Genomic DNA, 13,840 nt, shown 5'->3' on the forward strand with positions numbered 1-13,840 from the left:
CTGTTCCACCCAAAGATTGAAGACAACATGGCACCCACTACAGGCTGTCAGCTGAATGGCCTGGAAAGAGACATACCTACATGGTGGGATTAGACATTCGTTTTCTTCTGTGTATTCTTTAAATGTTTCTATTTTTAATATAAGTATTGCTTTTGCAATCAGGGAAGGCATATTTTTAAGTATGTAACCAGGAAAGTATATTTTTAAACCCTAAAAGCCTTCTATCAACTATGTTGTCTAATTATTCATTTCACCGAAGGCTTTTCATGAACACAGAAGTCACATGGATTATCACAAACTCTGAATTAGTGGACTTTCCCAGCGTATGTGTCTCTAATCTGCTGGATCCATCAGGCTGCAGACGTACATCTTCTGGGTGTCTGAGGCAGGTAGGAGGTATCTTAAAGACTGGGTCTCCTGTGTGAGCCCACTCCATTGCTTAGCCAGCCTGCACCTACCCTCTCTTAGTCAGAGCAGAATTGGGAGAGGAACAGTACTTCCTTCACAGCATTATTATAAAAATTAAGCCTGTTATTACCTTTAGTGCAAGCCCAGCGGTGATACATATTAGTTGTTACTGTCATTACGACTGGCTGAAACAGCGTTTTTCCTCTCCCCTCTTCTCTTACTGTACTGCCTCACCATGGGGCACACATCAGGAACCACCTGGACCCCTAGCTAATAGAGCTGTGAGACACTGAATTCTGCTCGCTGTATAGTGAGTTAAAAGCAATCAGCTACAGTGTCCCAAGGGCTCACGTTTGGTCTCAAAGAGGCTGGAGCCACTCAGCTGGCCATGTTTGCCAACAGCAACCTCATCTGAGTCCCTGGTGTGCAGTTTCTACATGTACTGAAACAGGAAGCGGTTGGGAGTCATGGACCCAGCATACAGTAAACTTTTAGAAACTAAAGCACTATATTTTTGCTAACTCCTCCCAGCAATACATTGTAATGTTTTCATATGATTTTTCAGATTCTGAGGACTAAGATATAAGTTGTTATACTCAGTCCATGAATTTGAATCAACCCTTTTCACTACTGAACTAAACAAGAGAATTTAAAAACAAAAAACAAACAAAAAAAAACAACAACAGTGGAAGAGAGGAAAGCAGGAGGTACACAGATGTTGGTCTAAATAGAAAATAAAAGTTTCCACTTGCATTTAATTGTTAAGACGAAGAAAGAATCAGAAGTGGATAAATATGGCTTTCTTCTAGGAAGAAACTAGAAAACTTTTAGCAGATTTACAGCAGTCAGATCCACAAGCCTGGCAGGAGGAAGATCGTGAGCTTGCAAGTGTCGCAGCAAAACCAACGCTTTTGTCCTCCTGACCTTCCCTTTCCACAGGAACTACGCTTCAGAGCATGGCCTCCTTAAAAACAGAGCTCTGCCAGCACTATCTGGCCAACCCCAAACAAGCCTGCTAGTTTTTATTTTCCCATTTGAATCATCACCTTGGGCGACACAGGGTCACCAGAATTCCGGCTCCCAAGGCCAGCTGACATCAAAGAGACTAGCTCCAGATTAAGCCTCATCTTCCGAATTAAATTAAAACCAAAGCTCCCTCCACTGAAACCAGATCTCCTCTAGTGAACTGGCTCCTTCTACGTAGCATCAGGACACAAAGGTACCAGCTGAGCATGCAGTCCGTCAGCCATTTGACAGCCCCTGGGATCCTGCAGTGGTCCCAGGCAGGATGTTGGATAGTCAGCAGGTCCCCACATGCTATTCATGGTGGTGGTCTGATGGGCATCTCAGGCCTGAAGAAAGGGTCAATCACCCAAAGCCCTGCTTCCTAGGATAAAAACCCAGGAAGTGCCGGCAAGCCACCGTGCCTCTTTTTAAGGGAGAACTTACTCTGATGACCAGTGAGCAACTCAAACTGCTGACTCACATTCAACACTTCATCTGCCAGGAACAGCATGTGAGGGTATCTATCTGTTTCTAGCTTGTGAGATACAAGGCCTCTGTCTACATGGCAGGACAACAGAGTCATCTTGAAGCATGCCGGATATCACTTTGTGTCCATGGTTTGTCCCATGTGGGGAACCAGGACTCATCCACTTACGTCTCTAAGCGCCACCAAGTTCTTGTCAAGCACCAGCCTGACTCCTGCAAGTGCAAGTCAACTGGCATAAAGGCAGGGGGCACTGAGGGGACAGATGCTCAAAGTGCCATGTGGGCAAGCAGGCTAAGGACACACAGGTAAGCAGCACAGGGAACACACACAAGAGGCACTGGGGAGCATGTGGGGAGGCTGGGGAGCTAGAGGGCTGTCACTAAGGTCCTGTCACTCACTAGTCACACATTCTTCAGGAAGTCACTTGTGTTTTTTCACATTTCAGATCCTAATCTTTGGAATGAGGATAATAATATCCCTCTGCCTCCATTACATGAATTAAAAGAAAATACATGACTCTGCTTTGAAACAGTCATCATTCCTGTCTATCTCCAAGTGATGGCCTGAAATCTAGTATCTGCCCTTGAACTTTGACCTGATTACATTAAATTCTTGGCATCATGGTGACCCCATGTAATGTATCTCAGAAACATTTCCACCAGGTGCCTAGGATCACTTTAATGACTGGGCTTTGGCAACAGTGACTAGACAGCTTACCCAGAGGGGTAAGCTGGCATCAGGATGCCTCTTTTTCAAGTCATCTGTCACAGCCAGGAGGGGGAGGGGTTGGAGAGGCAGGCAGAAGTGAAGGTACAGGGTTTCCTCCCCAACTCCAACATCTCCCAAGCATAGAAGTTTTAGCAGCAGGGGTTAAGCGGCTCTCGTTCTCAATTTCTCTTCCAGTATGACCATTCCTTGGAGACTGATCTCTCCACTGAACACCACAGTATGACCAGCCACTGTTTTCACTGATGGGTGGTGCTGGAGGATGAAACAAGCAGCACACAGGGAGAGCGAGTGCTTCCACCACATGCACAGGTGTACTTACCTGCAGAGCACAGAACAGAGAGCTAACAGAAAGCACTCCCCAGTCCAACAGGACTACCCTGTGAGGCTTCCTTCATTCCCCTGCCCAGGCCAAGTCGCAGGAGCCGCCCTACAACCTCCCTAAGGCAGGGGTCCCTGCAGCCGAGGCAGGAGCCGCCCTACAACCTCCCTAAGGCAGGGGTCCCTGCAGCTGAGGCAGGAGCCGCCCTACAACCTCCCTAAGGCAGGGGTCCCTGCAGCCGAGGCAGGAGCCGCCCTACAACCTCCCTAAGGCAGGGGTCCCTGCAGCCGAGGCAGGAGCCGCCCTACAACCTCCCTAAGGCAGGGGTCCCTGCAGGCGAGGCAGGAGCCGCCCTACAACCTCCCTAAGGCAGGGGTCCCTGCAGCCGAGGCAGGAGCCGCCCTACAACCTCCCTAAGGCAGGGGTCCCTGCAGCCGAGGCAGGAGCCGCCCTACAACCTCCCTAAAGCAGGGGTCCCTGCAGCAGAGGCAGGAGCTGCCCTACAACCTCCCTAAGGCAGGGGTCCCTGCAGCCCTGAGGCAGCACCACACTTCCCGTGGCCTCTCATAAACACTTCTTGCTGGGGCTGCTCCCTACCCGTAGATAAGGCCTAGGTCATTATAGAAGGCAGAGCTCACTTTGCTGAGCAGGCCTCTTGAGGTGCTAAACCAGGGGTCAGGAACCTATGGCTCGCGAGCCACATGTGGCTCTTTTGATGGCTGCATCTGGCTCACAGACAGGTCTTTAATAAAAAAATAATAATAACGTTAAAAATATAAAACATTCTCATGTATTACAATCCATTCATTTCCTACCGCTCATGTTCGTGGTTGCGTGTGGCTGGAGCCAATCACAGCTGTCCTCCTGGACAACACCAAATTTTTATTGGATAATGTATAACGTACATGGATGGTTGTATGACTCTCACGGAATTACATTTTAATATATGTGGCGTTCATGGCTCCCTCAGCCAAAAAGGTTCCCGACCCCTGTGCTAACCCATTCTAACCCCTTCTGGGTGGTGACAGAGGGAGAAAGCCACACAAGCTCAGGGGAGTGTGGCATGTGCCTGCCTAGCAATCTCCCTCCACAGCCCACTCTAGTTGTAGCAGAACCACCGGGCCTGAGTGCTGGCCACACAGCAGCTGCACTCGCTCAAGGCCAGGGAAGAACGTGTTCCTCTGCCGCTTCTGGGAGGGCCAGCAGGCATGGAGAGCGGGTGCCCAAGAAGCAGGTGGCATAGCTGGGCAGGTCCAGGCCACAGAGTCTGCATCCCTAGGGTATGAATCTTACCCACAGAACATTTGATTTGTTTTAGCTCGCTGTGTAATTTTTTTAAAACTAAAATATAAGGTTCGGACATCACGGAAATGGCGCCATGAGCAGCGCGTCCGACAGATCTCCCCAAAATCTCAACAAATTTATCAACTAGAAACAGAAAAATTTATCCTCGGAGCATTCCGGAGTTCCACACACACTGAAAGCAAAAGGACTGTTATCACTTGAATCTGAGAGACGGGTCAGAGAGGATGGTGTGAAGGAAGCTAACTACCGCACGGATGTTCATTCAAGCCGCGGAGGGAGTACACCTGTGGTGAGTCAACCCATGCGTGCAACTGCCCGCCACACTCGGGGAGTGGCAGCCTGGGCGCTGGCGGCCGACGGCGTGCCCTGAGAAACCGTGCGCGCGCCCCGTGCCGCAGTCCGGTCGCAGAGCGAGCTCACTTGCACCATCAGCGTCCCCAGCGGCCCATGCACTGAGAGGGAGAGTCCCCAGCCACCGGCGTGCCCTGAGAAACCGCACGCGTACCTTGTGCCGCAGTCTGGGAGGGGCGCCAAGGCTGTCTTGCCCATTCCAGAGATTCTCTCCGTGGGCAGGGCACCTCACCCAGCCATTCAAGCTAACAATCAAGCGTTGGGGGAGGGGCGCGCAGGCAGCCTGAAATACTTTCTGGAGCACAGCTGCGGATCCAATCACTGAAATTAGCTTAACCCACGAAATCTGCGCACCCACGGGGCTCTAATTGATAGAATCTCTCTCAGTTCAGCCATCCAAGACAAGAGGCGTGATATTTTTCAGTGCCTCTCGCTAAAGGGGTGGGGGCAACTTCTGATTGACAGAGCCTCCATATTCAGGGATATACGCTAACAAGAGGGACTTGGCAGATATTAAGATCTATATAGCAAGCAACTAGTGCCTCTTCTTCCCAGCCAAAATAGATTACAAAGTGTGGAAAGCCTGGGTTGAGTGGTCTAACTGAATGCTAGGCGCTGAACAGTCGCCTTGACAACAATTGACTTCCAGCCCCACCTGATTACGCTGGAGGCTCTGACTGCCAGAGCCTTACCCAGAGCCTTGCGCTGAGTGGGGATAGAGTGGGGATTTCCCAGCTCTTTCAGCCTCCTACTCCCCAGACAGAAGCAGTGGCAGCCTCATAACTGGATCACCAGGCTGCTAATTCAGGAAGGGGAGACTAAGAGAGAGACTCCAGGAAAGCAAACTCTCTCATTGTTGGACCTTGCAAATGCCAACAAGCCTTGACTACCAGCGAGACTAAAGCCAATTATATGATATTGCCATAGAATCCCATCAACTCCAAATCCCTACCTAAGCGTGACACGGGCAGAGCCTGGGGTACAGAGTCACTGACCAGGAAGAGGGAGAGAAAAGAAAAAGGAAGAAGTTAACCTCTCAAAATCAAGAAAAATCCACAGACTTTATAACTTGTTCCACTAATTCTTCGTTGTTGTTGTTTCTTTCTTCTATCTTATTGCCTTTATTATTATTTCTATTTCCTCACCTCGGTCCTTTTATTCTCTGCCCATCTTATGCTTCCCTTTTCTTGAACTACACTACCCATGAGTGTTACATTTTATTTCTTTTCTTCATCCTTACTCTCCTTTAGGATTACACTCCAAAACCCTTAACTCTCACTCTCTCCCCTTTTGTCTTTTTTTTCCCTCTTCCTTTTTTTCTTCCTTCGTTTCTCTCTTTTTCTTATTTTTTCCTTTCTATTCGTTTCTTCTTTTCTCCTTTTACTTTTCCTCCCATTCAATCCTCAATCACGAACAAATTATTTAATTTGGGACTCAAGTTTTTTTTTTGGTTTGTTTTTTTTTTTCCTTTTTCTTTTTGGTTTTCCTTTGTTTGTTTGTTTTTGTGGCATTTTGGGTACTTTTTACATTGCTTTTTAACTCACTAGCAATCCTCCCAACCCAAGGTCTCCGTTGCAGTCTTCGCTCCACTTAATACAACAGATTTTTACTTATTTTTATTTTTTTCTTCTTTAATTATTATTATTTTTTCTCTCCTTTTTACTGTTTCCCTCTTACCCCTCTCATTATATCTCTTAGTCGACCATCACTTACAAGCAAATCATTTTATGCTTGTCTAAGATTTTCTCCTTTTTCTTTTTTTTTCTTTTTGCATTTAGTAGGTCCCTACTCCCTTTTTTGCCCCTTGAATTGTTCACCCCAAATCAGGCCCTCCGTTATAGGCAGTTTTTGTTCCATTTAGCATAATATAATTCACAGGTCATCACGATATTTCCCTAAGGAGGGGAGAGGAGGGGAAGAGAAGAAAGAAAAAAGGGGGAAATAATAAATTATTACTGGGGTTTTTTTGTGGGGTGCTTTCCTTTTTTTTTTTTTTCCTTTTTATTCTTTATTAATTCTAATTAATACTATCAACAAGACCACCCTCAGATGCCAATAAGAAAAAGGAAATCGAATATTATGGATACAAAAGATAGAGAGGTAACACAAATAGATGTGGAAAAATCTATGGACAAAAGATTTAACATATTGGAAGCCTTGGAGCCAAATGACAGAGAATTTAAAATAGAAATCTTAAAAATATTCAGAGATATACAAGAAAACACAGAAAGGCAATTTAGGGAGATCAGAAAACAACTCAACGATCACAAAGAATATATTACCAAGGAAATTGAAACTATAAAAACAAATCAAACAGAAATGAAAAACTCAATTCACAAGCTGAAAAACGAGGTAACAAGCTTAGCTAATAGAACAGCCCAGATAGAAGATAGGATTAGTGAAATAGAAGACAAGCAACTTGAGGCACAACAGAGAGAAGAAGAAAGAGACTCAAAAATAATAAAAAACGAGAAAGCCCTACAGGAATTGTCTGACTCCATCAGAAAGAATAACATAAGAATAATAGGTATATCAGAGGGAGAAGAGAAAGAAAATGGAATGGAGAATATATTCAAACAAATAATAGATGAGAACTTCCCAAGCCTGTGGAAAGAACTAAAGCCTCAAATTCAAGAAGCAAACAGAACACCGAGTTTTCTTAACCCCGACAAACCCACTCCAAGGCACATCATATTGAAAATGACACAAAACAATGACAAAGAAAAAATTCTCAAGGCAGCCAGGGAAAAGAAGAGTACAACATATAAAGGAAGGTCTATTAGATTATCATCAGATTTCTCAGAAGAAACTCTACAAGCTAGAAGAGAGTGGACCTCAATATTTAAAGCCCTGAAAGAGAGGAACTTTCAGCCACGAATACTATACCCATCAAAGCTATCCTTCAAGTACGAAGGAGATATAAAAACATTCACAAATACAGAAAAGATGAGGGAATTTATCATCAGAAAGCCCCCACTCCAGGAAATACTAAAGGGGGTTTTCCAACCAGAGTCAAAGAACAAAAAAAAACAAAACCACAGGTAACAGCTCCACCACGAAAACAATAAAACCAACTTAAACTGTGACAACAAAAGAAAAAAAGGGGGGAAAGGATGAAGATTAACAATAGCAAAGGACGATGAAGCGCAGAACTACTCATAAGATAGGGTACTACAATGAATATGGTAGGTACCCTTTTCATTACTTAATGGTAAGCACCCTTGAAAAAACCACCACAAAAACACTTGTCTTAAAAAAGGTAGCAACAGAGGAAAGAAGTATGGAATGCAAACAAACAAAAACAAATGATAGAAAAACAAAAGAGAAGAATCAAACAAGATACAAAACTAAAAGAAAGCAATTTATAAAATGGCAATAGGGAACTCACAAGTGTCAATAATTACACTAAATGTAAATGGATTAAACTTACCAATAAAAAGACACAGAGTAGCAGAATGGATTAAAAAAGAAAATCCAACTGTATGCTGCCTACAAGAAACACATCTAAGCAACAAGGATAAAAACAAATTCAAAGTGAAAGGCTGGAAAACAATACTCCAAGCAAACAACACCCCCCAAAAAAGCAGGTGTAGCAATACTCATATCTAATAATGCTGACTACAAGACAGAAAAAGTACTCAGAGACAAAAATGGTCATTTCATAATGATTAAGGGGACACTGAATCAAGAAGATATAACAATCCTTAATATATATGCACCAAACCAAGGAGCACCAAAATATATAAGACAGCTACTTATTGACCTTAAAACAAAAACTGACAAAAATACAATCATACTTAGAGACCTCAATACACCGCTGACGACTCTAGATCGGTCATCCAAACAGAGAATCAATAAAGATATAGTGGCCTTAAACGAAATACTAGAACACCTGGATATGATAGACATCTACAAGGACACTTCATCCCAAAGCGACAGAGTATACATTTTTCTTTAGTGTACATGGAACATTCTCAAGAATTGACCATATGTTGGGCCAAAAAGACAATATCAGCAAATTTAGAAAAATTGAAATTGTACCAAGCATATTCTATGATCATAAAGCCTTGAAACTAGAATTCGACTGTAAAAAAGAGGGGGAAAACCCCACAAAATTGTGGAAACTAAACAACATACTTCTAAAAAATGAATGGGTCAAAGAAGAAATAAGCACAGAGATAAAAAGATATATACAGACAAATGAAAATGAAAATACGACATATCAGAATCTCTGGGATGCAGCAAAAGCAGTAATAAGAGGAAAGTTCATATCACTTCAGGCCTATATGAACAAACAAGAGAGAGCCCAAGTAAACCACTTAACTTCACACCTTAAGGAACTAGAAAAAGAAGAACAAAGACAACCCAAAACCAGCCGAAGAAAGGAGATAATAAAAATCAGAGCAGAAATAAACGAAATAGAGAACAGAAAAACTATAGAAAAAATCAATAAAACAAGGAGCTGGTTCTTTGAAAAGATCAACAAAATTGACAAACCCTTGGCAAGACTCACCAAGGAAAAAAGGCACAGGACTCAAATAAATAAAATCCAAAATGAAAGAGGAGAGATCACCACAGACATCATAGATATACAAAGAATTATTGTAGAATACTATGAAAAACTATATGCCAACAAATACAACAATCTAGAAGAAATGGATAAATTCCTAGAACAATACAACCTTCCTAGACTGAGTCATGAAGAAGCAGAAAGCCTAAACAGACCAATCAGCAGGGAGAAAATAGAAAAAACTATTAAAAACCTCCCCAAAAATAAAAGTCCAGGCCCAGACGGTTATACTGGTGAATTCTATCAAATATTCAAAGAAGACTTGGTTCCTATTCTACTCAAAGTCTTCCAAAAAATTGAAGAAGAAGCAATACTTCCAAACACATTTTATGAGGCCAACATAACCCTCATACCAAAACCTGGCAAGGATGGCACAAAGAAAGAAAACTACAGACCAATATCTCTAATGAATACAGATGCTAAAATACTAAACAAAATACTGGCAAATCGAATACAACAACATATTAAAAAAATAATACATCATGATCAAGTGGGATTCATCCCAGAATCTCAAGGATGGTTCAACATACGTAAAACGGTTAACGTAATACACCATATCAACAAAACAAAGAACAAAAACCACATGATCTTATCAATAGACGCAGAAAAGGCTTTTGATAAAATACAACACAATTTTATGTTTAAGACTCTCAACAAAATGCGTATAGAAGGAAAATATCTCAACATGATAAAGGCCATATATGATAAACCATCAGCCAACATCATATTAAATGGCATAAAACTGAGGACTTTCCACCTTAAATCAGGAACAAGACAGGGTTGTCCACTCTCTCCACTCTTATTTAACGTGGTGCTAGAAGTTCTGACCAGAGCAATCAGACAAGACAAAGAAATAATAGGCATCCATATCGGAAAAGAAGAAGTAAAGGTATCACTTTTTGCTGATGATATGATCCTATACATCGAAAACCCGAAGGACTCCACAAAAAGATTACTAGAAACAATAAACCAATACAGTAAGGTCGCAGGATACAAAATTAACATACAAAAGTCCATAGCCTTTCTATATGCCAACAATGAAATATTAGAAAACGAACTCAAAAAAATAATCCCCTTCACGATTGCAACAACAACAAAAAATACCTAGGAATAAACATAACAAAGAATGTAAAGGACCTATAAAACGAAAACTACAAGGCATTGTTAAGAGAAATAGAAAAAGACACAATGAGATGGAAAAATATTCCTTGTTCTTGGATAGGAAGAATAAATATAATTAAAATGGCCATATTACCCAAAGCAATATATAAATTTAATGCAATTCCCATCAAAATTCCTATGACATTTTTTAAAGAAATGGAACAAAAAATCATCAGATTTATATGGAACTATAAAAAACCCCGAATAGCCAAAGCAATCCTAAGTAAAAAGAATGAAGCTGGGGGCATTACAATACCTGACTTTAAACTATATTATAGGGCCACGATAATCAAAACAGCATGGTATTGTCAGGAAAATAGACACTCAGACCAATGGAACAGAAGAGAAAGCCCAGAAATAAAACCACATATATATGGTCAAATAATCTTTGATAAAGGGGCCAACAACACACAATGGAGAAAAGAAAGCCTCTTCAACAAATGGTGTTGGGAAAACTGGAAAGCCACATGCAAAAGAATGAAACTCGACTACAGCTTGTCCCCGTGTACTAAAATTAATTCAAAATGGATCAAAGACCTAAATATAAGACCTGAAATAATAAAGTACATAGAAGAAGACATAGGCACTAAACTCATGGACCTGGGTTTTAAAGAACATTTTATGAACCTGACTCCAATGGCAAGAGAAGTGAAGGCAAAGATAAATGAATGGGACTACATCAGAATAAAAAGGTTTTGCTCAGCAAGAGGAACTGATATGAAAATAAACAGACAGCCAACTAAATGGGAAATGATATTTTCAAACAACAGCTCAGATAAGGGCCTAATATCCAAAATTTACAAAGATCTCATAAAACTCAACAACAAACAAACAAACAATCCAATAAAAAAATGGGAAGAGGACATGAACAGACAATTCTCCCAGGAAGAAATACAAATGGCCAACAGATATATGAAAAGATGCTCATCTTCATTAGTTATTAGAGAAATGCAAATCAAAACTACAATGAGATACCACCTCACACCTGTTAGATTAGCTATTATCAACAAGACGGGTAATAGCAAATGTTGGAGAGGCTGCGGAGAAAAGGGAACTCTCATCCACTGTTGGTGGAACTGTAAAGTAGTACAACCATTATGGAGGAAAGTATGGTGGTTCCTCAAAAAACTGAAAATAGAACTACCTTATGACCTAGCAATCCCTCTACTGGGTATATACCCCAAAACCTCAGAAACATTAATACGTAAAGACACATGTAGCCCCATGTTCATTGCAGCACTGTTCACAGTGGCCAAGACATGGAAACAACCAAAAAGCCCTTCAATAGAAGACTGGATAAAGAAGATGTGGCACATATACACTATGGAATACTACTCAGCCATAAGAAATGACGACATCAGATCATTTACAGCAAAATGGTGGGATCTTGATAACATTATACGGAGTGAAATAAGTAAATCAGAAAAAAACAAGAACTACATGATTCCATACATTGGTGGAACATAAAAACGAGACTAAGAGACATGGACAAGAGTGTGGTGGTTACCAGGGGTGGGGGGAGGGAGGACGCAGGAGGAAGGGAGGGAGAGAGTTAGGGGGAGGGGGAGGGGCACAGAGAAAACTAGATAGAGGGTGAGGGAGGACAATCTGACTCTGGGCCAGGGGTATGCAACATAATTTAATGACAAGATAACCTAGACATGTTTTCTTTGAATATATGTACCCTGATTTATTAATGTCATCCCATTAACATTAATAAAAATTTATTTTAAAAAAATATATATATAAGGTACATATCAACCATGTTGTTTTCTTAAGTGTTCTCATGTCAGAAAATCAAACAAAGCCATCCGTTCAAGGCCAATGGATTACTAGATGACTGATCAGTGCCCTGCATCTCTGCGGCTTATGGATGGCAACCGTGCGTAGGCCCTGCCCAGTGGGTGGGCCAAGGGTCTGGAAATGTCAGGCTCCTGCTCGGCTGAGTTCACACATACCAGGCACTGGCCACAGCCCACCAGAGAAGGCCCCTCATTTATAAAACTACCACATCCAAGTGCACACAGAAGCCACAGTTTAATTCGTCTGACAAGTTCTAAGTATTCGTGAAAGATGCTAAGCCCTCTAATCACCACTGCCCTCTCATTTTTCCCCCCAAAGAAAATGCAAGAGACCTTCTCTTTATATACATGCCATGGGTTTTTTTTTCCTGGGAAATCAAATTCTATTTTTAATACATTAGCATATTTCATTAAGAGACACTCAGAAGAGAATCCTTTGGGAAAGAGAAATCTATAAAAAGAGTATTCCTATCTCTATCTTGTTTATATTCTCAATCCTTATATACTAGGTTTATTCAGAGTAAAATATATCCACGTAGGGAATAATACAACGATTTATACTTGAGTGAATATCATTATATACAAAAAATAGTAATATGTATTACTAAGTAGTTAATTAAAAACATGCCAAAGACATAGCATCCCACCTGGCTCATCCTTCTTTCTGGTCATTCTTCATTCTCTTTTGTGTGTGTGTGTGTGAGAGACAGAGAGAAAGACAGAAAGAGGGACAGATAGGAACAGACAGGAAGGGAGAGAGATGAGAAGCATCAATTCTTTGTTGTGGCACCTTAGTTGTTCATTGATTGCTTTTTTCATACGTGCCTTGACCAAGGGAGCTACAGCTGAGCGAGTGACCCCTTGCTCAAGTCAGCGACCTTTGGTCTCAAGCCAGCGACCATGGGGTCATGTCTATGATCCCATGCTCAAGCCGGCAACCCAGCGCTCAGGCTGGTGAGACTGTGCTCTAAGCCAGATGAGCCCATGCTCAAGTCAGTGACCTCGGAGTTTTGAACATGGGTCCTCTGCGTCCCAGTCTGATGCTCTATCCACTACACCACCATCTGGTCAGGCTGGTCATTTTCTTTCATTAATCCATAGATAGCACAAATTGCATCACTTCAAGTATTGAATTTTCTCCTAAAAGCTGCTATTCTATAGAACTATAAAGTGACTGCTCCACTGCAGCCCTTGTTGATGACCCTCACCGCTCTGGGGAGCAATGGTTCTTCTAGAGCAGTGCCACCTGGACTGCTGTCCTGGGCCCTGTTCCATGACTGGGCCCTTGAACTTGGAGCTATGTCTTCTCATGCTCAGCCAAGCCCCCTCGCCCTCAGTGACCCACCAAGACAGCCGGGAGAGGGAGAGGGACATGACCTGCAGGCTGCCAGGCATGAGTCTAAGTTCTGCTTATAGGCCAAGGTGCTGACCTATAAAATGGGCAAGTCAGCCCCACCTGAAAGGGGCCGTGAGAATGAGGGGAGACTAAGCAGACTGAGCCCACCACAGGGTAAGCCCCACAGAGACCAAGCACACTGTTTCCATGACCACAGGTGTGACATTCCTACCCACTGTCAATCATGTTAGGGCCTCCTGTAGAGAAGCACATGCCAGACATTCCACAGCAGAGTCAGTCCTTCAGGTGAGAGACGGATCGCCAGCTGTGTGGGAACACTTAGCCACAGACCAGCTGTCCACACAAG

At 42.5% G+C, this 13,840-nt stretch overlaps 1 protein-coding gene across 5 annotated transcripts in view; it reads right to left on the bottom strand.

Annotated features, from left to right (window-relative positions):
* Positions 1–13,840, bottom strand: part of UXS1 (UDP-glucuronate decarboxylase 1) — a 162,381-nt gene that overhangs the window by 17,142 nt on the left and 131,399 nt on the right. The window lies entirely within an intron of this gene.

The sequence above is a fragment of the Saccopteryx leptura genome, chromosome 3 (assembly GCF_036850995.1).
Source record: "Saccopteryx leptura isolate mSacLep1 chromosome 3, mSacLep1_pri_phased_curated, whole genome shotgun sequence".
In the NCBI taxonomy this organism is placed as follows: Eukaryota; Metazoa; Chordata; class Mammalia; order Chiroptera; family Emballonuridae; genus Saccopteryx; species Saccopteryx leptura.